The sequence below is a fragment of the Dendrobates tinctorius genome, unplaced genomic scaffold, assembly GCF_039654945.1.
Source record: "Dendrobates tinctorius isolate UK_male_01 unplaced genomic scaffold, ASM3965494v1 ptg000039l, whole genome shotgun sequence".
NCBI classification, from domain to species: domain Eukaryota; kingdom Metazoa; phylum Chordata; class Amphibia; order Anura; family Dendrobatidae; genus Dendrobates; species Dendrobates tinctorius.
The window spans coordinates 38,821,040-38,843,632 of NW_027361707.1; the positions used below are offsets into that span (position 1 = coordinate 38,821,040).

Consider the following 22,593-nt stretch of genomic DNA (forward strand, 5'->3'; position numbering starts at 1 on the left):
CATGTAAGAGATAGAATGAAGTAAAAAAAAAGTTTAAATAACTGTAAAAATATTTTTAAAAAATCTATATTCTATAATTGTAAAAATATTTAAAAAATAAAAAAAATCAATATTCTATCACTAAATAAATATTTGAATTAAAAAAATCTAAACAATAAAAGTACACATATTTGGTATCGCTGTGTCTGTAATGACCTCTCCTATAAAACTGTCTCACTAGTTAACCCCTTTAGTGAACCCAGTAAAAAAATAAGCAAAAAACAATGCTTTATCATCATACTGCCAAACAAAGTGTAATAACACGCGATCAAAAAGACGGATATAAATAAACATGGTACCGCTGAAAACGTCATCTTGTCCCACAAAAAAAAATAAGCCGCCATATAGCTCCATCACCTGAAAAATAAAAGTGATAGCTCTCAGAATAAAGCAATGCAAAAATAATAATTTTTTATATAAAAGTTTTTATTGTATAAAAGCACCAAAACACAAAAAATGATATAAATGAGGTATTGCTGTAATCGCACTGACCCAAAGAATAAAACTGCTTTATCAATTTTACCACACGTGGAACGGTGTAAACGCCCCCCCCCCAAAAAAAAAAAAAGAAATTCACGAATTGCTGGCTTTTGCTCATTCTGTCTCTCAAAAAACGTCATGTGCCAAAAAATGGTCCCGCAAAAAACAAGACCCCACATGACTCTGTGGGCCAAAACATGGAACAATCATAGCTCTCGAAATGTGGTGATGCAAAAATTATTTTTTTGCAATAAAAAGCGTCTTTTAGTGTGTGACAGCTGCCAAACATAAAAACCCGCTATAACGCCTCTTTCACACTTCCTGATATTTCCGGTACCGGAGATGTCAGTGTCCATGTGTGTAATACTTATGGCACACGTGTGGCATGCGTGTGCAGCATCAGTACCACATGGACTGGCACCAGGGAAGAAGCGTTACAGTAAGCACTGTTCCCCGGCGCCGGATGCTGATCTTGTCATTCTCCCCTGCTCTGCGGGCGATCAGCACAAGAAGGGGAGACTGATGAGAGCTATAATCAGCACCCGGCGCCGGGGAACAGCACTTGCTGTAATGCTTCTTCCCCGGCGCCGATGCGTGTCGCATGGATGACATCCATGTGTGTTATGCGTATGCACGTGTGATGGATGTTTTGTGGCCAGCGACGACATTGAAAAACGGACATGTCAGCATGTTTTGCCCATGGACACATGGTCTGTGGAACACACTGACATGTGCACAGAGCCATTCACTTGAATAGGCAAATAGCGCTCCGTTCCTCCTGAGTCTCTTCGCATGGCTGTCCAATGGTATAAAATTCTGTGACATACCCATGGTGTCAATATGATCACTGCACCCCTAGATGAATTCACTGAGAGGTGTAAGTCATAAAATGGGGTCACTTATGGGGGGTTCTGCTGTTTTGGCACCTCATGGGCTCTCCCAGTGAGTCATGGCACCTGCAAACCATAACAGTAAAATCTGGCGCTGCTTCCCTTCTTAGCTCTGCCATGCGCCCAAACAGTGGTTTACCCCCACATATGGGGTATCAGCGTACTCAGGACACATTGCACAATAATTCTTGTGGTCCAAATTCTTCTGTTACCCTTGGGAAAATAAAAAATTGGGGTCGAAAAGATCATTTTTGTGGAAAAAATGATTTTTACATTTTTATGGCTCTACGTTATAAATGTGTGTGAAGCACTTGGGGGTTCAGAGTGCTCACCCCACATCTAGATAAGTTCCGTAAGGGGTCTAGTTTCCAAAATGGGGTCACTTGTGGGGGTTTCCACTGTTTAGGCACATTAGGGGCTCTCTAAACGTGACATGGCGTCCGATCTCTATTCCAGCCAACTTTGCATTGAAAAGTAAGACTATGTGCACACGGAGTTTTTTGCCTCTGCGGATTTTGTAGTGAAAACTGCAGATAAATCTGCAGGATTAAAGTCCTGTGGTTTATCTGCGGTTTTACACCTCATAATGGATGAAAAGAATTGACATGCTGCGGATTGTAAACTGCAGCAAAACCGCGCGGAAAAATCCGCAGCATGTGCACAGCGGTTTCCAGTTTACCATTGAAAGCAATGGTACTGTACAACGCAGCTAAATCTGCTGCGGACCAACAGGACCAGAAACGCTGCGGATCCGCAGCAGAATCCGCACCGTGTGCACATGGCCTAAAACGGCGCTCCTTCCCTTCCGAGCTCTGCCATGCGCCAAAACAGTGGTTCCCCCCCACATATGAGGTATCACCGTACTCAGGACAAATTGCACAACACATTTTGGGGTCCAGTTTCTCGTCTTACCGTTGGTAAAAAAAAAAAAAATTGGATTTGAAGTAATTTTTTTGTGAAAAAATGTAAATGTTCATTTTTTTGAACATTCCAAAACTTCCTGTGAAGCACTTGAAGGGTTAATAAACTTCTTGAATGTGGTTTTGAGCACCGTGAGGGGTGCAGTTTTTAGAACGGTGTCACTTTTGGGTATTTTCTATCATATAGACCCCTCAAAGTGGCTTCATATGTGATGTGGTCCGTAAAAATAAAATGGTGTTGTAAAAAGGAGAAATCGCTGGTCAACTTTTAACCCTTATAACTTCCTAAGAAAAAAAAATTTGCTGCTCCCAAATTGTGCTGATGTAAAGTAAACACGTGGGAAATGTTACTTAGTAAGTTTTTTGTGTGCTGTGTCTCTGTGATTTAAGGGCATAAAAATTCAAAGTTGGAAAATTGTGAAATTTTTCAAAATTTTTGCCAAATTTCCGTTGAAATTTTACCACTGACATGAAGTACAATATGTCACGAGAAAACAATGTCAGAATCACCGGGATCCATGGAAGCGTTCCAGAGTTATGGCCTCATAAAGGGACAGTGGTCAGAATTGTAAATATTGGCCGGTCATGAACGAGCAAACCACCCTTGGGGGTAAAAATATGGGGGAACCACAGAAGTTCGGATCTCCCCACTTCTCCCTATTGCTGCATTCCCTCTGGATCAGTCCGTCATTGTTACTGTCAGTGACATCTGTGATCTGTATGTCAGCCCTTCTCATGCACAGCACCATGGAACCAATGGTGCTATATAAATAATAATAATTCGTAAAAATACGATGTATGAAAATAGAAACTAATCCGCTCAGAAAGCAGCGGAACGAGATAAGAACCAAACCGCCAGGATTATGGGGTTTTTTGGTCGCTGCAACATTGGAAAGTGGCATCAATAAAAACCCCTGGGGGCAAAGAATAACCCTCAGCCCCCGAAAAATGAGAACTCTACAGGAAAATGGCGACGTGATATGTATCTTATCACAACTGTAGAATATAGACTCCAGTCTGGTTCTTTGACCCCTAAAAAAAGGAAAGGAAAAAAGTTCTGGCTGTTACATCTATGACTGTAGAGCAGTGACTGTCATCTTCTGCTCATGCGCACAAGTGCAGGCCGGGACGGTCCAGCCCTGTATCCATGACTCCCCACCAGTCTGAGCCGCTCGGGCCCTGCTCTCGTTTCCCTGTGCTATGGCGCCATCTGGTGGCTAAAAAAAAAACACGGCTGTAGCTGTTATTCCACGCTTTGCCGCTGTGTGGCGATTCCCAGCTCCGGACATACTTTGTTGTTGGGAAGCACATTCTCTTCCGAAAATAAAGCATTAAAAAAAATCAGTTACCAAATCAATGATGGCGGCGTAGGGCGCATGCCAGTAGTGGTTGTGCAGGAAGACGTCCGGTGACGTCAGTAGCCCTGTTCTGTTCGTCTGTCTCATGGCGTCTTCTCTCAGCGGGATGTTCTCCGGGCAGCCTCCCGGGCCTCCGCCGCCCATGCAGCCTGGAGCAGGGCCTGGCCTGATGTCCACTCCTCCCGGGGCGAAGAACACCAACAGCACCCTGGTGGACGAGCTGGAGTCCTCGTTCGAGGTAGGAACGTGCAGACTGGAAACTGGGGCCGTCCGACTACAACTCCCAGCATTCCCTGATGACGTCAACATGCTGGGAGTTGTAGTTCCACAGCAGCTGCACAGTCTGCACTGCAGATGATGGAGGAGGGACAGGTGTATATTAGTAGTCTGCAGCCTCACTACAAGTCCCAGCATGCACACAGGACACTGGTTCTTCTCTCCCCCAGCTCTGGAGCACTGCAGCCCCCCCCCAGCAGCTCTGGAGCACTACAGCCCCCCCCCCCCCCCCGAGCTCTGGAGCACTGCAGCCCCCCCACAGCAGCTCTGGAGCACTGCAGCACCCCCCCCCCCCCCAAGCTCTGGAGCACTGCAGCCCCCCCCCCCCCCCAACAGCTCTGGAGCACTGCAACCCCCCCACCCCCAGCAGCTCTGGAGCACTGCAGCCTCCCCCCAGCAGCTCTGGAGCACTGCAGCCTCCCCCCCCCCCCAGCTCTGGAGCACTGCAGCCTCCCCCCCCCCCCAGCTCTGGAGCACTGCAGCCTCCCCCCCCCCCCCAGCTCTGGAGCACTGCAGCCTCCCCCCCCCCCCCAGCTCTGGAGCACTGCAGCCTCCCCCCCCCCCCCCCCAGCTCTGGAGCACTGCAGCCCCCCCCCCCAGCTCTGGAGCACTGCAGCCCCCCCGGCTCTGGAGCTGTATACCTAACATCTTGGTCTGAGGGAAGAGATGATTTGTATTTTGCCTCCTCTATGGCAGACCCCGCTGACTAATGTAACGGCGGCTCCGGTGTATTACTGGGAGTTAGATGGAGGGGTCTGCAGGCCGCCATGTCGGGAACACCGGGGTCTATGCACCACAATAACCAGCATTCCCTCTGTTCTAAGGGTGTGCTCACATTTCGCTCTGTCACCGTTCCTTGTCCCTGTTGGGGCTTATGTCCGAACCTCCCCGAAAAACGGGTTTCGGACGCATGAGCTGACGGGGCCATAGACTATAATGGTGGTGACAGGGCGAGCGTGGGCTCTGACCGGGGGGATAGACGCAATGTGAAGGCACCCTAAGGTATGTTCACACTGAGTGAAAAACAATTGGAAAACTTCCTATTCATTTCTATGGGAAATCCTCTGTGCTGTTCATATGATGAGGGTTTTCCTTTTAGAGTAGCTGCTGTTTTCATTTCTATGTCATGAATTGATAGGACACATGAAGATTAGACACGTTGTAATACATCAGAGAAATCTGCTTCTTTCTTATTCTCAAATCCCATTACTGAGACAGGAGAAGACAGTTCACTGTAGAGAGGAGGGGGGAGGAGCTCTGCCTTTAGCTCCTCCTCCCTCATCTACATAGAATCTTATTGGCACCAACTGTCTTCCGTCTCATTAATGTAACAATGAATTCCGATGTTAACCAAGAATTGATTATTTTTAAAGTGATCAGTCCAGGAGGAGAAGAAATCAGATTTCTCTGAAAACATAGTTGTTGGACTTGTTTCCACTCAAGAAAGTATTGTGTGAACGTGTCCTAATGGTTTCCAGTGGTTTGTTAGGGTGATGCTGGGTGCGGCCACACAGACTTTTTCCATCACACAAGTTGGCGCAGTCTGAGATCGGTTACTGACTTAGGATAAAAGCCAAACCAGAATCTGTTTGCTGACACATGTTTGGAAGGTGTAACTCCTCCTCAGTGCAAAGCATGAGATCTGATTTGGTGTATGAGAGGCATCTGACTTGGGTCTACGGGGTAACAATCTGTTTAGAGTGACATGTCTAGAATGCCAGTGTAAGGAGACTTAAAGGCCATACAATGCTCCTGGGAGGTATGTCACTCTCCACAAAGAGAGATGCCACCCTTTAGACCTCAGTCAGAGGCCTCTCCATACAGCAAAATTAGATCTCATGCTTTGCACTGAGGAGGGGTAATATCTCAAAACACGTCTGCAAGTTGAGATTTTGGTTTGACTTTTATCCAAAGTCATATGGCAAGGCTCGTTAAAGGGTCGATACTTAATTTTAGGATCGCTACTTCCAGTAGATGGTGCTAGAGTTCAAGTCCTCTTACTCTCTGAAGAGACAATTTGCATATTTAATTTCCCAGAGGAGCATTGTATGGCCTATAAGCCTCCTTACCCTGGCATGTCGCTCTCCAGGAGGAGAAACAGGGCACTTACATGTAAGTGCAGCCAATTTACATCTATGGTGTCTAACCTGTTAGGAAATCACAACTCTCTGCATGTGAAGATCAGCTCTCCACCCTCCTGTCAAAATCATGGGCGGACATACCGCCGGTTCAACCTGTGCAACTGCACAGGGGCCCAGAGCCTCCAGGGGGCCCTGCAAGGCGGCTAATGAGGAGGGCAATTTGGCCGATTTCTCCAGGCCCGAGGGGCAATGATATGATGGGGTGATGGGGAGAAGGCCGTGATGGGGAGAGGGCAATTATGGGATGGTGGGGGAAAAATGAAATGATGATGGGGTGGTGGGGGAGAATGCAATGATGGTGGTGGAAAGGGCAATGAATGGTGGAGGTGGTGGAATGGGCAATGATGGGAGTGGTGGGGGAGAAAGCCAAAATAGTGGTGGGGGAGAAGAAAATGATGGAGGTGGTGAAGAGGGCAATGATGGCTTGGGGGAGAGGACAATAATGAGATGTGAGGGGAGGAGAACAATGAGGCGTGTGGGGGATTGGGATGGGAGGAAGGGGGACTTATAATTGCCTTAGGAACAGGGGGAGGTGGAGGAAGACATTATTATTATTACTTACTATGTCTAACACAGTCCCTAATTATATAGTGTACTCACTAATTCTGTATAACATCATCCTTAGTTACATAGTTTCCTCTTTTATTATGTATAACACCGTCCCTTATTACGTACCATCCTCTCTAGTTATATATGGTGCCGTCCCTTATTATATACCTTCCTCTGCTGTTATGTACAGTGCTGTCTCTTACATAGTGTATTCTTGCCCTCTTTTATTACATAGTCCCCTCTCTTTTTAGATATAAAATGACTGCTGATCGAGGAGCCGGTGACCAGGCTACCAGTCCATCAGCAAATCCATTAGAAAAGAAGCTTTCCCATGCTCCATCAGCCATCATTGCATTATACAGCTAACAAGACAGGACGGTAAGTAATAAAAAACAGGGCTCTATATAATTCAAAATGCAAGGGACCGTACTGTACATAACGAGAGGGCACACTGTAAGGGACAGCAATATACATAATAAAGGAGATTATGTAATATATATACATGTATGTGTGTGTGTGTGGCTATATACACACGTAGCTTTGACGCCATAAAAGGAGGGGGGCCCAGACACATTTCTTGCACAGGGGCCCCAAGCTGTCAGTGTCCGCCCCTGGTCAAGATCACACCTCACCACTTGTACGCTTGACCCACTCCCGTCCCACCTCATCCCTAACCTTGCCACAGTCTTCATCCCAACTCTAACACACCTCTTCAACCTTTCACTTACAAATGGTGTCTTTCCCTCTTAATGTGTACAAACTGTAAAGCGCTGCGTAATATGTTAGCGCTATATAAAAATAAAGATTATTATCCTTTAAACATGCCTCAATCACACCCATCCTCAAAAAGCCCTCCCTCGACCCATCCTCTGTGTCTAACTATCGCCCGATATCTCTTCTCCCTTATGCCTCAAAACTACTGGAACAGCATGTATATCTTGAACTGTCCTCCCACCTCTCCTCCTGTTCCCTATGTGATCGGTTACAATCTGGCTTCCGACCACATCACTCAACTGAAACTGCCCTAACTAAAGTCACCAAGGACCTACTAACCGCCAAGAGCAAGCGACACTACTCTGTCCTCCTTCTCCCGGACCTGTCTTTCTCCTTTGACACCGTGGACCACTCTCTCCTGCTACAAATTCTCTCATCTCTTGGCATCACAGGCTTGGCCCTATCCTGGATCTCATCATACCTAACAGACCGAACATTTAGTGTCTCCCTCTCACACACCACCTCCTCACCGCGCCCCCTGTCTGTTGGTGTTCAAGGCTCAGTTCTAGGACCCCTACTCTTCTCCATCTACACCTTCAGCCTGGGACAGCTCATAGAATCCCACGGTTTGCAGTATCACCTGTACGCCAATGACACGCAGATCTACCTATCTGGACCTGACCTGACCTCACCTCCTTACTGACCAAAATCCCACAATGTCTGTCTGCTGTTTCAGCCTTCTTTTCTGCTCGCTTTCTCAAAGTGAACATGGACAAAACAGAATTCATCATCTTTCCCCCATCTCACTCTACTCCTACACCAGACCTATCCATCATTGTGAATGGCTGCTCGCTTTCCCCAGTCCCGCATGCTCTGTGCCTTGGGGTCTTCCTCAACTCTGCCCTCTCTTTCAAACCACATATCTAAGCCCTTACCTCCTCATGCCGCCTCAAACTCAATTATTTCCCGGATCCGCGCATTCCTCAACCATGAAACCACAAAAACACTAGTGCATGCCCTTATCTCCTGCCTCGACTACTGCAACCCCCTACTCTCTGGCCTCCCCTCCAGCACTCTGGCACCACTCCAATCCATCCTGCACTCTGCTACCCGACTAATCCACCTGTCTCCCCGTTATTCCCCAGCCTCCCCCCTATGCCAGGCCCTTCAATAGCTTCCTATTGCCCAGAGGCTCCAGTTCAAAACCCTAACCATAACATACAAAGCCACCCACAACCTGTCTCCCCCATACATCTGTCACATGGTCTCCCGGTACCTAATCGCACGCAACCTTCGATCATCTCAAGATCTCCTCCTCTACTCCCCCCGTATCTTTTTCCCACCACAACCACATACAAGACTTCTCCTGTGCTTCCCCCATACTCTGTAACGCTCTGCCGCAACACATCAGTCTCTCACCAACAACGGAAACCTTCAAGAAGAACCTGAAGAACCACCTGTTCCGACACACAACCAGCACGACCTGCTCTACCCTCTCCTACTGTATCCTCACCCATCCCTGTAGACTGTGAGCCATCGCGGGCAGGGTCCCCTCTCCTTATGTACTTGTGTGTCCCTTGTCTTACAAATGTTTATTATACTTGTCTATATTTCTCATTTCACATGTAAAGTGCCTTGGAATAAATGGTGCTATATAAATGTATATTAATAATGTGTTAGGGCGTGCTGGGAGTTGTAGTTTTGTAACAGCTGGAAATCACTGAAATACGGAAGAAATTGTTAGTGTTTCCAGTACTCGGCGCATTGGGACAACGTCTGGTCTGTGCGCCCTGAGCTATACACAGCATCCCTTACTACAATGTTTCTACTTTAGGGGTGTTTCACCCCAATCCTTCCCTGACTGCCCGGCCGTGCATGGAGATCAGACATGTCCCGTCGTCTTCTGGGTGCTTGCAGGGCAGCCATGTTCCTGCCCACTGTCAGTTTCATGGTTTTCCGCAGCTTGTTGGAGATGGCAGCTGTCACTCACACTTGCTCCACAGAGAAGGACTTCTAGTCGAGGCAACGCTGTAACATGGCCGCCTCAGAAATGGTATAATCCATTGTAGATGTAATTCGTTTTCCTCTCTATTACAGGCTTGCTTTGCTTCTCTCGTGAGCCAGGACTATGTGAACGGCACAGACCAGGAGGAGATCCGCACAGGTAACATACGCCGAGATGCTGAGTCTCTGTCGTTTATAGGGATTTTACTTCTTTTACCAAATTTATCCAAATAGCTCTCCATACAAACCAGGTGATGGCACCATGGCTCAGAGGTCGTTATTACTCATTATTACCTTTTTTGATGCTGCTTTGGCTTTTGTTGTCTAAATTACATAGTGGGGAAAAAAATATTTAGTCAGCCACCAATTGTTCAAGTTCTCCCACTTAAAATGATGAGAGGCCTGTAATTGACATAACAGGTAGACCACAACTATGAGAGTCAAAATGAGAAAACAAATCCAGAAAATCACTTTGTCTGATTTGGCAAGAATTATTTTTCAAATTAAGGAGGAAAATAAGTATTTGGTCATCTAAAAACATGCAAGATTTCTGGCTCTCATAGACCTGTAACTTCTTCTTTAAGAGGCTCCTCTGTCCTCAACTCATTACCTGTAGTAATGGCACCTGTTTGAACTTATCAGTATAAAAGTCACCTGTCCACAACCTCAAACAGTCACACTCCAAACTCCACTATGGTGAAGACCAAAGAGCTGTCGAAGGACACCAGAAACACAATTGTAGCCCTGCACCAGGCTGGGAAGACTGAATCTGCAATAGGCAAGCAGCTTGGTGTGATGAAATTAACTGTGGGAGCAATAATAAGAAAATGGAAGTCATAAAAGACCACTGATGATCTCCCTCGATCTGGGGCTCCACGCAAGATGTCACACCATGGGGTCAAAATGATCACAAGAACGGTGAGCAAAAATCCCAGAACCACAAGGGGGGACCTAGTGAATGACCTGCATAGAAATGGGACTGCCGTAACAAAGGCTACTTTCAGTAACACACTATACCGCCAGGGACTGAGATCCTCCAGTGCCAGACGTGTCCCCCTGCTTAAGCCAGTACATGTCCGGGGCCGTCTGAAGTTTGTTAAAGAGCATTTGGTTTATCCAGAAGAGTATTGGGAGAATGTCATATGGTCTGATGAAACCAAAGTAGAACTGTTTGGTAGAAACAAAACTCGTCGTGTTTGGAGGAGACTGTATGCAACTCCGCATTCTAAGAACACCATACCTAATGTGAAGCATGGGGATGGCAACATCATGCTTTGGGGCTGTTTCTCTGCCAAGGGACCAGGACGACTGATTCGTGTACACGAAAGAATGAATGGGGCCCATGTATCGTGAGACTTTGAGTGCAAATCTCCTACCATCAGCAAGGGCATTGCAGATGAAATGTGGATGGGTCTTTCAGCATAATGATCCCAACACACACCACCAGGGCAACGAAGGTGTGGCTTCGTAAGAAGCACATGAAGGTCCTGGAGTGACCTAGTCAGTATCCAGGTCTCAACCTCATAGAAAACTTTTGGAGGGATTTGAAAATCTGTGTTGCCAAGCAACAGGCCCAAAACATCACTGCTCTAGAGGAGATCTGCATGGAGGAATGGGCCAACATACCACCAACAGTGTCGCCAACCTTGTGAAGACTTACTGAAATCGTAATTGGATTTGTTTTCTCATTTTGACTCTCATAGTTGTGGTCTACCTATGATGTCAATTACAGGCCTCTCTCATCTTTTTAAGTGGGAGAACTTGCACAATTGGTGGCTGACTAAATACTTTTTTTCCCTCACTGTTTGTGAAGAACTACAGATCCAATGATTCCTCTTCCACCACACAGACATTTCTTATAGTTAAAAAGTAATTACTCACATAACACAGCTCCGGTACTGAAACTGTTCAGTCTGCTGCCCAGCTTGAGAAACACAATCCATTAAGAGACATGGAGGCTGAGGAGAGATGTGGGATCAGTGGAAATGAGAGGTTTATGATGTGTGACGGCCTGTACTCGATGGTGGGGAGATTACAGCGTACTGGACGTAATACAAGGAGGGAATAAATGCCAGGAGCGTGGAAATGTGACTGCATTTGTGAGAGAGTTTAGATAAATCACCATAAACTCATGTGAGCTCCATTTATACTTTTTTTTTTTTCTGAAAGTGTCCGTTATTCCAGATAGGCACAGAGACGTAGCAGACGGTCCCCTTACTGCTGAAATGTTTTGAAAGCGCTTTACTGCAAATGTCTGTCTACAGCCCCAGCCCAGGGGTCCATGCTGCGTCTGTTATGTGGTAGCACCAGTCTGAAACGTTCCCGGTCTTCTTCTCTCCTCCTCAGGTGTTGAACAGTGTATTCAGAAGTTCCTGGATGTGGCCAAACAGAATGTTTCTTCCTACAGAAGAGATTACAGCTGTCTGTCCAGAAGCCGGAGCAGGTTATTAAGGAGGTGAATATCCTACTGTGAGGACCATGTCATCTCCTCACTACTCCTAAGGATGATGTCTCCATAGCAAACTGGCTTATCTCAAAGAGGTCTCCAGGACTTAAACCCCATACACATTTGATTAATGTCAGCTGAGCCCACTGATATCTCCAGGATTGTCCCACAGTCTGTGTCTGGAATTCCTCTGACAGTTTGTTGGGGGGGCATAATGAAATGGAAGGTCTGATTTTTGGCCTGCCGATCGCATTGTCTCCCTGAGATAATCTGCAGCCAGACGTGCCAGGCGATGGCTCCCTCATAGAAAACGCGGGACGCGCGCCTCTTGTGTATGAGAGAGGCGGCTGGAATGTCTGCCATCTGAATGATTGCTCAAAAAGAGACTGTTGGCGCTGAAGACTGTTCCAACCATGAACAGGCGCTTGGTGCACCATTGGTGTGGCCAAACAGTTCAGTGCACCTTTTCACATACTTGTTTTCACTTTTATCAGCGCCCTTTTACTGACTTTATAAAGCCAGAGCTGTCAATCAAAATAGAGGGGGTGAAGATGGGGGGGAAACTGCACGGGACTGTTTGCCACATCAGAATAGTCATTCTCTGCTGACAGATTCCCTTTAAACATTCATGACCTGTCCTTAGGGCCCGTACTGATTAGTGCTATGAAAGGGCCAAAGCTGCAGCCCCATTCACCGCCACACTTGTATGTACAGGGCTGCAATAAGGGAGTTGTGCCACTAAGTCTGAGTTCACACGTGGCGTTTTTTTCGCGTTTCCGCGGCGGTTTTAACCGCGAAAACGCGAAAAATAAGCATCCCATGCATTCCTATGGGATTCCGCAATGCTGTACTAATGCTGCGGTTTTTACCGCGGCGGAATCGCTTCGTGGTAAAAACCGCAGCATGCTCATTAATTTGCGGAATCACGGCGATCCCGCACCCATAGGAATGCATTATTCCGTTTACTTTCCGCATGTGGCTGTGCACACCATGCGGAAAGTAAGCAGAGCATTTGCGGATGGTACCCACGGTCCGGAGGAGAGGAGACTGTCCTGTAAAAAATATTGTTATTCATACCTTCCGGCGTCCCGCGCAGTCTTCCCGCTTCTCTTCACGCTCTCGTTCCCAGTAATCCTTTGCGAAAATGCCCACGATGGCGTCCGTTCTCGCGGGATCGCGAAGTCTCGCGGTCATTCGCGCGACGTCATCGCGAATGACCGCGAGACGTCGCGATCCCGCGAGAACTGACGTCATCGCGGGCATTTTCGCAAAGGATTACTGGGAACGGATGCGAGGGACGTCGGAGGGTAAGAATAACACCATTTTTTATTTTTTTTTTACATTTTATCTTTTACTACTGATGCTGCATAGGCGGCCTCAGTAGTAAAAAGTTGGTCACACTTGTCAAACACTATGTTTGATGAGTGTGACAACCTGTCAATCAGTTCTCCAAGCAATGCAACAGATCGCTTGGAGAACGCTAGCATTTTGCAAGCTAATTACGCTTGCAAAATGCTAGTTTTTCCGCGGGAAAATCGCGGGAATTTAAAATGCGATTTTCCCGCGGACTGGAATTCCGGAATTCTCGCGGTAATTTCCGCGAGAGTTCCGGTACGTGTGCACTTAGCCTTACAGGCATAACACGCTATATAAGACATGTGCGGCCCCATCCAGCCCTGCCCAAGAAATAAAACCGTATATCACTTTACCTGGAGGGTTATCTATCTACCTGTGTACCCTAACAGACCTTACTGTAAGACAACATGGTCGCTCAGGTGGCAATAGTATCCATTGTAAGGCTGATGGAGCGCTGTGGGGGAACTAAAGGTTATGTCCACACTTTGCATGTTTGTGGCTGATGTCCCGTGTGGATTTGCATGTGGAAATCCAGAAAGTAATACAGTACCAGCTAACTGACATGATAAATCTCATTTATACAGTTCGGTCCATATATATTTGGACAGAGACAACATTTTTCTAATTTTGGTTCTAGACATTACCACAATGAATTTTAAACAAAACAATTCAGATGCAGTTGAAGTTCAGACTTTCAGCTTTCATTTGAGGGTATCCACATTAAAATTGGATGAAGGGTTTAGGAGTTTCAGCTCCTTAACATGTGCCACCCTGTTTTTAAAGGGACCAAAAGTAATTGGACAGATTAAATAATTGTAAATAAAATGTTCATTTCTAGTACTTGGTTGAAAACGCTTTGTTGGCAATGACTGCCTGAAGTCTTGAACTCATGGACATCACCAGACGCTGTGTTTCCTCCTTTTTGAGGCTCTGCCAGGCCTTCACTGCGGTGGTTTTCAGTTGCTGTTTGTTTGTGGGCCTTTCTGTCTGAAGTTTAGTCTTTAACAAGTGAAATGCATGCTCAATTGGGTTGAGATCAGGTGACTGACTTGGCCATTCAAGAATATTCCACTTCTTTGCTTTAATAAACTCCTGGGTTGCTTTGGCTTTATGTTTTGGGTCATTGTCCATCTGTAGTATGAAACGACGACCAATCAGTTTGGCTGCATTTGGCTGGATCTGAGCACACAGTATGGCTCTGAATACCTCAGAATTCATTCGGCTGCTTCTGTCCTGTGTCACATCATCAATAAACACTAGTGACCCAGTGCCACTGGCAGCCATGCATGCCCAAGCCATCACACTGCCTCCGCCGTGTTTTACAGATGATGTGGTATGCTTTGGATCATGAGCTGTGCCACGCCTTCGCCATACTTTTCTCTTTCCATAATTCTGGTAGAGGTTGATCTTGGTTTCATCTATCCAAAGAATGTTCTTCCAGAACTGTGCTGGCTTTTTTAGATGTTTTTTAGCAAAGTCCAGTCTAGCCTTTTTATCCTTGATGCTTATGAGTGGCTTGCACCGTGCAGTGAACCCTCTGTATTTACTTTCATGCAGTCTTCTCTTTATGGTAGATTTGGATATTGATACGCCTACCTCCTGGAGAGTGTTGGTCACTTGGTTGGCCGTTGTGAAGGGGTTTCTCTTCACTATAGAGACTATTCTGCGATCATCCACCACTGTTGTCTTCCGTGGGCGCCCAGGTCTTTTTGCATTGATGAGTTCACCAGTGCTTTCTTTCTTTCTCAGGATGTACCAAACTGTAGATTTTGCCACTCCTAATGTTGTAGCAATTTCTCGGATGGGTTTCTTCTGTTTTTGCAGCTTAAGGATGGCTTGTTTCACCTGCATGGAGAGCTCCTTTGACGCATGTTTCCTTCACAGCAAAACATCCTAAATGCAAGCACCACACCTCAAATCAACTCCAGGCCTTTTATCTGCTTAATTGAGAATGACATAATGAAGGGATTGCCCACAAATGTCCATGAAATAGCCTTGGAGTCAATTGTCCAATTACTTTTGGTCCCTTTAAAAACAGGGTGGCACATGTTAAGGAGCTGAAACTCCTAAACCCTTCATCCAATTTTAATGTGGATACCCTCAAATGAAAGCTGAAAGTCTGAACTTCAACTGCAGCTGAATTGTTTTGTTTAAAATTCATTGTGGTAATGTCTAGAACCAAAATTGGAAAAATGTTGTCTCTGTCCAAATATATATGGACCAAACTGTACGTTGCTGATCATTTTTGTGCAGAAATTGACGCGTTAATCCGTGTTGTGGAATTGTAGATTTCACTTTCTGCAACGCATAGTCTGAAATCTGTTTCAATTTCCCAGCAAAACAGCTCATGTTACATACTGATAAGATGCAGAAGAATCAAATGCAAATCTGCTATTCATGGAGATATCCTACAGGGATTGTCCAGAAGGATTAGAAAACCATGGCTGCTTTATTCCAGAAACAGCTGTCCACGTTAATTTCCACGAAGCTGAGCTGCAGTACCAGACATTCCTGGCTGACAGATATGACACTTTCTAGAAGAAAGTAGCCATGTATTTTAGATCCTAGAAAACCCCTTTAAATATAACCATAGTAGACATCAGGGCTATGGAGTCGGTAAGCCAAACCTGCGACTCTGACTCCTCAATTTCCCTTACACCGACTCTGACTCCTCAATTTCCCTTACACCGACTCCACGACTCCGACTCCCACATATATTGCTTATATTTAAGTGAAAAATTTATTGTAGTACAATGTGAACATCAGACATTTAATCATTTCTATGATCCAATAATCAAGATATTTAGAACATAATATTTATTGGAATACAACTTTAGAACACAAAAAACTGTAATAAATTGTAAATATGTAATACACTGTATACATGTACATGTATACGGTACAGACCAACGTTTGGACACACCACCTCATTCAGAGTTTTCTTTTCATGACTATGAAAATTGTAGATTCATTCTGAGGGCATCAAAACAATGAATTAACACATGTGGAATTATATAAAGTGTGAAAGAACTGAAAATATGTCTTATATTCTAGATTCTTCAAAGTAGCCACCTTTTGCTTTGATTACTGCTTTGCACACTCTTGGCATTCTCTTGATGAGCTTCAAGTGGTAGTCACCAGAAATGGTCTTCCAACAGTCTTGAAGGAGTTCCCAGAGATGCTTAGCACTTGTAGGTCCTTTTGCCTTCACTCACCCCCAAACCATCTCGATTGGGTTCAGGTCTGGTGACTGTGGAGGCCAGGTCATCTGGCGTAGCACCCCATCACTCTCCTTCTTGGTCAAATAGCCCTTACACAGCCTGGAGGTGTGTTTGAGGCCGTTGTCCTGTTGAAAAATAAATGATGGTCCAACTAAACACAAACTGGATGGAATAGCATGCCGCTGCAAGATGCTGTGGTAGCCATGCTGGTTCAGTATGCCTTCAATTTTGAATAAATCCCCAAGAGTGTCACCAGCAAAGCACCCCCACACCATCACACCTCCTCCTCCATGCTTCACGGTGGGAACCAGGCATGTAGAGTCCATCTGTTCACCTTTTCTGCGTCGCACAAAGACACGGTGGTTGGAACCAAAGATCTCAAATTTGGACTCATCAGACCAAAGCACAGATTTCCACTGGTCTAATGTCCATTCCTTGTGTTCTCTAGCCCAAACAAGTCTCTTCTGCTTGTTGCCTGTCCTTAGCAGTGGTTTCCTAGCAGCTATTTTACCATGAAGGCCTGCTGCACAAAGTCTCCTCTTAACAATTGTTGTAGAGATGTGTCTGCTGCTAGAACTCTGTGTGGCATTGACCTGGTCTCTAATCTGAGCTGCTGTTAACCTGCGATTTCTGAGGCTGGTGACTCGGATTAACTTATCCTCCGCAGCAGGGGTGACTCTTGGTCTTCCTTTCCTGGGGCGGTCCTCATGTGAGCCAGTTTCTTTGTAGCGCTTAATGGTTTTTGCCAATGCACTTGGGGACACTTTCAAAGTTTTCCCAATTTTTCGGACTGGCTAACCTTCATTTCTTAAAGTAATGATGGCCACTCCTTTTTCTTTACTTAGCTGCTTTTTTCTTGCCATAATACAAATTCTAGCAGTCTATTCAGGAGGACTATCAGCTGTGTAGCCACCAGACTTCTGCACAACACAACTGATGGTCCCAACCTCATTTATAAGGCAAGAAATCCAACTTATTAAACCTGACAGGGCACACCTGGGAAGTGAAAACCTTTTCCAGTAACTACCTCTTGTAGCTCATCAAGAGAATGCCAAGAGTGTGCAAAGCAGAAATCAAAGCAAAAGGTGGCTACTTTGAAGAACCTAGAAAATAAGACATACAGTATATTCAGTAGTTTCACACTCTTTTGTTAATTATATAATTCCACATGTGTTAATTCATAGTTTTGATGCCTTCAGAGTGAATCTACAATTTTCATAGTCATGAAAATAAAGAAAACGCTTTGATTGAGAAGGTGTGTCCAAACTTTTGGCCTGTACTGTGTGTGTGTGTGTATATAATATAAACACACACACTATGACTTATCTCGGCTAAGATAAACCCTAGACCCTCAGGCTTCATTCACACTATGGGCGTAGCCAGGATCAAACCTAGCGGGGGAGGCAGAATCTCATACTGTTCCGCAGAATTTCATACTGCACACGTCAGCTGCTGCAGAACCTCATACTTCACACCCCTACACTTGAAAATAAAGCCTGCATCTTAAGAAGATGTGATGAATGCAGTCTATTTATTCCAACTATCAGTTGATGTTACTGAAGACGAGCAATGCCTGTCCTGGGCGTCCTTTTGGGCAGCTATGAGATGTACCTGACTGGTGCTAAAAAAAGGAGTGTTAGTCTGTGTGCTATCCAGCTTTCATTCTTTTTGGTACAGATGTGATATGGATAAATGGATATATAGAGCAGATTTCTAATCTACTTTTGCTATTGAAAACATTATCTATGAGCTCGTGATGCGGTTTTTTTAAAAAGCTGATCTGCTTTTGCAACTGAAAAACGTATCCTCAAAAAACGCTGGAAAAACGCTGTGTGTGAATGTAGCCTTAGATCAGGAATAGAACAGCCATTTATAGGACATTTCATAACTTTCCCAAATTCCTATGAAAAAATATTCAGCACATTCTGCATTGAACTACTGTACCCAATTTATTATATATTTTAGGAGTCGGAGGCGGTCCATTTTATACCGACTCCAACAAAATGAGCACCGACCACGACTCCGACTCCACAGCCCTGGTAGACATAACAGCAAACCTCCTCCTGCCAGGAAGCATTGTTTGCTGTTTGCCATCATCAAACCCTTGCTACAATATAAATTGCCTTTTTTTTTTTCTACATTTGCTCCTGATAGGATGTGACAGAACTGAGGAGCGAGCTGCAGAGGAAGGAAGCGCTCATTCAGAAGCACCTGGCTAAGCTACGGAGCTGGCAGCAAGTCCTAGAGGAGATTAATGGTCCGCCTAAGAAGCCAAGCGAAATGCCACAAGGGCCTCTGGCATTCCTGGAGCAAGCCTCTGCCAATATCCCTGCGCCAATGAAGCAGACGTGACCTGAAGGACAAATTGTAAAGAATATTTTTGTTTGTTTTTTTTTATACTATATTTTGGAAAGGGGAGTCAATTAAAAAATGCTTCTATAAACTGGTGTATTTCAGTGTTTCTTAATGTTTCCAAGTGTCAGATTCAAAAAAGCTAAAATACTCTGTCCTGCGCAGTAAGCGTCACATGTATGACGGGCAGAGAACTGAGGTGGTGCAAAAATAATAGAAGTGTCCATCTGAGTACATGATAGAGAAAGGAAAGCGTACCTTGCGCAGATCGTAGTAAGAAAAAACAGAGTTTGGGTTGTTTTTTACCTGAGCCTGTTGTGTCAGAGCAGGCACAGCGCTGAGGAATAATGAGGCGATTCTGATTTTCTGTTGCTCCACCTGCTGGACTCTGACATCCAGGCAGAAATCCAAGGAAGGGAGAAAAATCGGGGTTTGGTTCAGTGCTGCCATGGATGATGATGTCGATGGTGCCGTCAGCAACGATTTGGATTTCTGGATCACGGAGTGAACTACTTATACGATGGACTACTTGCTAGAGATGGGGTGCACCTTACGAAGACTGGAAAGCAGGTATTTGGAAGTCGCCTTGCTACACTTGTAAGGAGAGCTTTAAACTAGAACAACATGGGAAGGGAAGCAAAAGACCAGAAAAAGCCATACACCTGACAAATGCTATTGAGAACTCTGCTATTAGAAGTGGAAAGGAAGAAAAAAGACGAAAGAATCTAATTAATAAAAATATTGGAGAAAGAGAAACCAATCACAAACTAAAATGTTTCTATACTAATGCACAAAGCATGGGCAACAAACAAGGAGAATTGGAACTACTAACACAGGAAAAGAAATATGATGTCATTGGAATCACTGAAACTTGGTGGGACAATACACATGATTGGAATACAAGACTAGAAGGATACAACTTATTTGCAAGAAACAGACTTGATAAACGAGGAGGGGGTGTCGCATTGTATGTTAGAAATGCGTATATCTGCACAGAGATTGAAGCTTCAGAGACTGGGAGTTCTGTGGAAACTGTTTGGGTAAGAATACAAGGACAGAACAATGGAAAGGACACCATTGTAGGCATTTACTACAGGCCGCCTGTGCAAGCTGAAGATATGGATGAACTCTTTATGCATCAAATGGCCAAGTTCTCCAAAAAATATGACATAGTTGTCATGGGAGATTTCAACTATCCAGACATTTGTTGGGAATCTCTCTCAGGCAAAACTAACAGGTCAAGGAAATTCTTATCCTCTCTTGCTGACAACTTTATCTTCCAAAAGGTAATGGAGAAAACAAGGGGAACTGCTACCTTGGATCTAATCCTTATAAACAGGGAGGAAATGGTTGAGGAGGTAAAAGTGGCTGGGACCCTAGGAGGTAGCGACCATGCTATTTTAGAATTTTGGATAACTAGAGGCGGAAGACCTGTGAAGACTCAGACGTCAAGGTTAGATTTCAGAAAGGCAGATTTTAAGGGATTCAGAAAGAGAATTGGAGGGATCCAATGGCTGGATATCCTTAAAGACAAAAATGTCCAGGAAGGATGGGAAATCTTGAAAAATGAAATTCTCAAAGCACAGTTGTTAACAATTCCGAAAAGAGGGAAGAATAGGAAGCATTTAAGGAAACCAGGATGGATGAACACAGAACTTAAGCACATGCTAAAAAGGAAGAAAAAAATGTTTATAAAATGGAAAGAGGGAGGCATATCTAAAGAAGAATATAATGCTGTCTGCAGAACCTGCAGGGCACAAATCAGATTAGCTAAAGCTAAAAATGAATTGAGGCTTGCAAGAGATGTCAAAAGCAATAATAAAGGATTTTGGGGATATGTCAAAAGTAAAAGAAAAGTCAAAGATGCTATAGGATTTTTACAGGATGAAAATGATGAAATGGTAAGACAGGATGTTGAGAAGGCTGAACTTTTAAATTCCTATTTTGCATCTGTTTTCTCTCAGAAAGGAAATGTAACATCAACTGTTATTCACTGTCCTATTAAGGGAATAGAAGAATCCAGGATATCTATAAACAGAAAGATAGTGAGGAAACACTTAGCTAACCTAAATGAATTCAAGTCTCCAGGTCCAGATGAATTACACCCCAGAGTACTGAAGGAGATAGCAGAAGAAATTTTTGAACCCCTCTCCATAATCTTTGAAAATTCTTGGAGAACAGGAGAAGTGCCAGAAGACTGGAGAAGAGCAAATGTTGTTCCTATCTTCAAAAAGGGGAAGAAGGTGGACCCAGGCAACTATAGGCCGGTGAGTCTGACTTCTATACCAGGAAAGATCTTTGAACAAATTATTAAACAACATGTATGTCAATACCTGGATAAGAATGAAGTGATTAAACAGAGTCAGCATGGGTTTGTAACTAATAAGTCATGTCAGACTAATTTAATTTCCTTCTATGACGGTATTACTGATTGGGTGGATCAAGGAAATGCTGTAGATATAGTATATCTTGACTTCAGCAAAGCATTTGACAAAGTCTCTCATACAATCCTTATTGAAAAAATGACTAAGTATGGAATGGACAAGGCAACTGTTAGGTGGATTCATAACTGGCTTAGTGATCGGACCCAAAGAGTGGTCGTAAATGGCTGCACATCCAGTTGGAAGAATGTCTCAAGTGGGGTACCACAGGGCTCTGTCCTGGGCCCTGTATTGTTCAACATCTTTATCAACGATTTAGATGAAGGAATTGAGGGTAAACTGATTAAATTTGCTGATGACACAAAGCTAGGAGGGATAGCTAATACTAGAGAAGAGAGAGAGAGGATTCATAAAGATTTAAATAAACTGGAGAAGTGGGCAGCAACTAACAGAATGGTTTTTAACAGGGAGAAATGCAAAGTACTACATCTGGGCAATAAAAATGAAAAAAGCATATATAGAATGGGAGGAATAGGGCTAAGTGACAGCACATGTGAAAAAGACTTGGGTATACTAATAGATCACAGACTGAATATGAGTCAACAGTGTGATGCAGCAGCAAAAAAGGCAAATGCAATTCTAGGATGTATTAACAGAAGCATACAGTCTAGATCACGTGAAGTAATTATTTCCCTCTACTCCTCTTTGGTCAGACCTCATCTGGAATATTGTGTCCAATTTTGGGCACCACATTTTTAAAAAGACATCAACAAACTGGAGCAAGTTCAGAAAAGAGCGACCAGAATGGTGACCGGTCTGCAAACCCTGTCTTATGAGGAAAGGTTGCAGGATTTGGGAATGTTTAGTTTGCAAAAGAGAAGACTGAGAGGAGACTTAATAGCTGTCTACAAATATCTAAAGGGCTGTCACATTGTAGAAGGATCAACTTTATTCTCATTTGCACAAGGAAAGACTAGAAGCAATGGGATGAAGCTGAATGGGAGGAGACACAGATTAGATATTAGAAAAAACTTTTTGACAGTTAGAGTGATCAATGAGTGGAACAGGCTGCCACGAGAAGTGGTGAGTTCTCCTTCAATGGAAGTCTTCAAACAGAGGCTGGACAGACATCTAACTGGGATGATTTAGCGAATCCTGCTTTGAGCAGGGGGTTGGACCAGATGGCCCAGGAGGTCCCTTCCAACTCTACCATTCTATGATTCTATGATTCTATGAGGTGATGTACCACTGGGGTCATTGTATAAAAGCTTTCATCGTTGCTTCGTGTTTCGGAGACGGTCTAGCCCCTTCATCAGGCTGGACTATATACACGATGAATACCCATGATTTTATACGCTCCTATAGAACATATATCAAATGAATCCAACTTGTGATCTGTTGGCAAATTAGCTGACACCCAGACCAGAGGGTGCTACCGTTGAAATAGAAAGAACGGTCTTAGTTGC

The 22,593-nt window shown here is 44.5% G+C and overlaps 1 long non-coding RNA gene and 1 pseudogene across 1 annotated transcript; one reads left to right on the forward strand and one right to left on the reverse strand.

The window, feature by feature from the left end:
• Positions 1 to 250: 250 nt before the first annotated feature.
• Positions 251 to 3,738, reverse strand: LOC141088530 (uncharacterized). The gene is made up of 2 exons (XR_012231971.1): positions 3,679 to 3,738; positions 251 to 396 (listed from the first exon to the last, which is right to left on the reverse strand). It is a non-coding gene; the product is annotated as an uncharacterized lncRNA (long non-coding RNA).
• On the forward strand, positions 3,480 to 18,837 carry LOC141088529 (mediator of RNA polymerase II transcription subunit 28-like; annotated as a pseudogene).
• Positions 18,838 to 22,593: the final 3,756 nt, after the last annotated feature.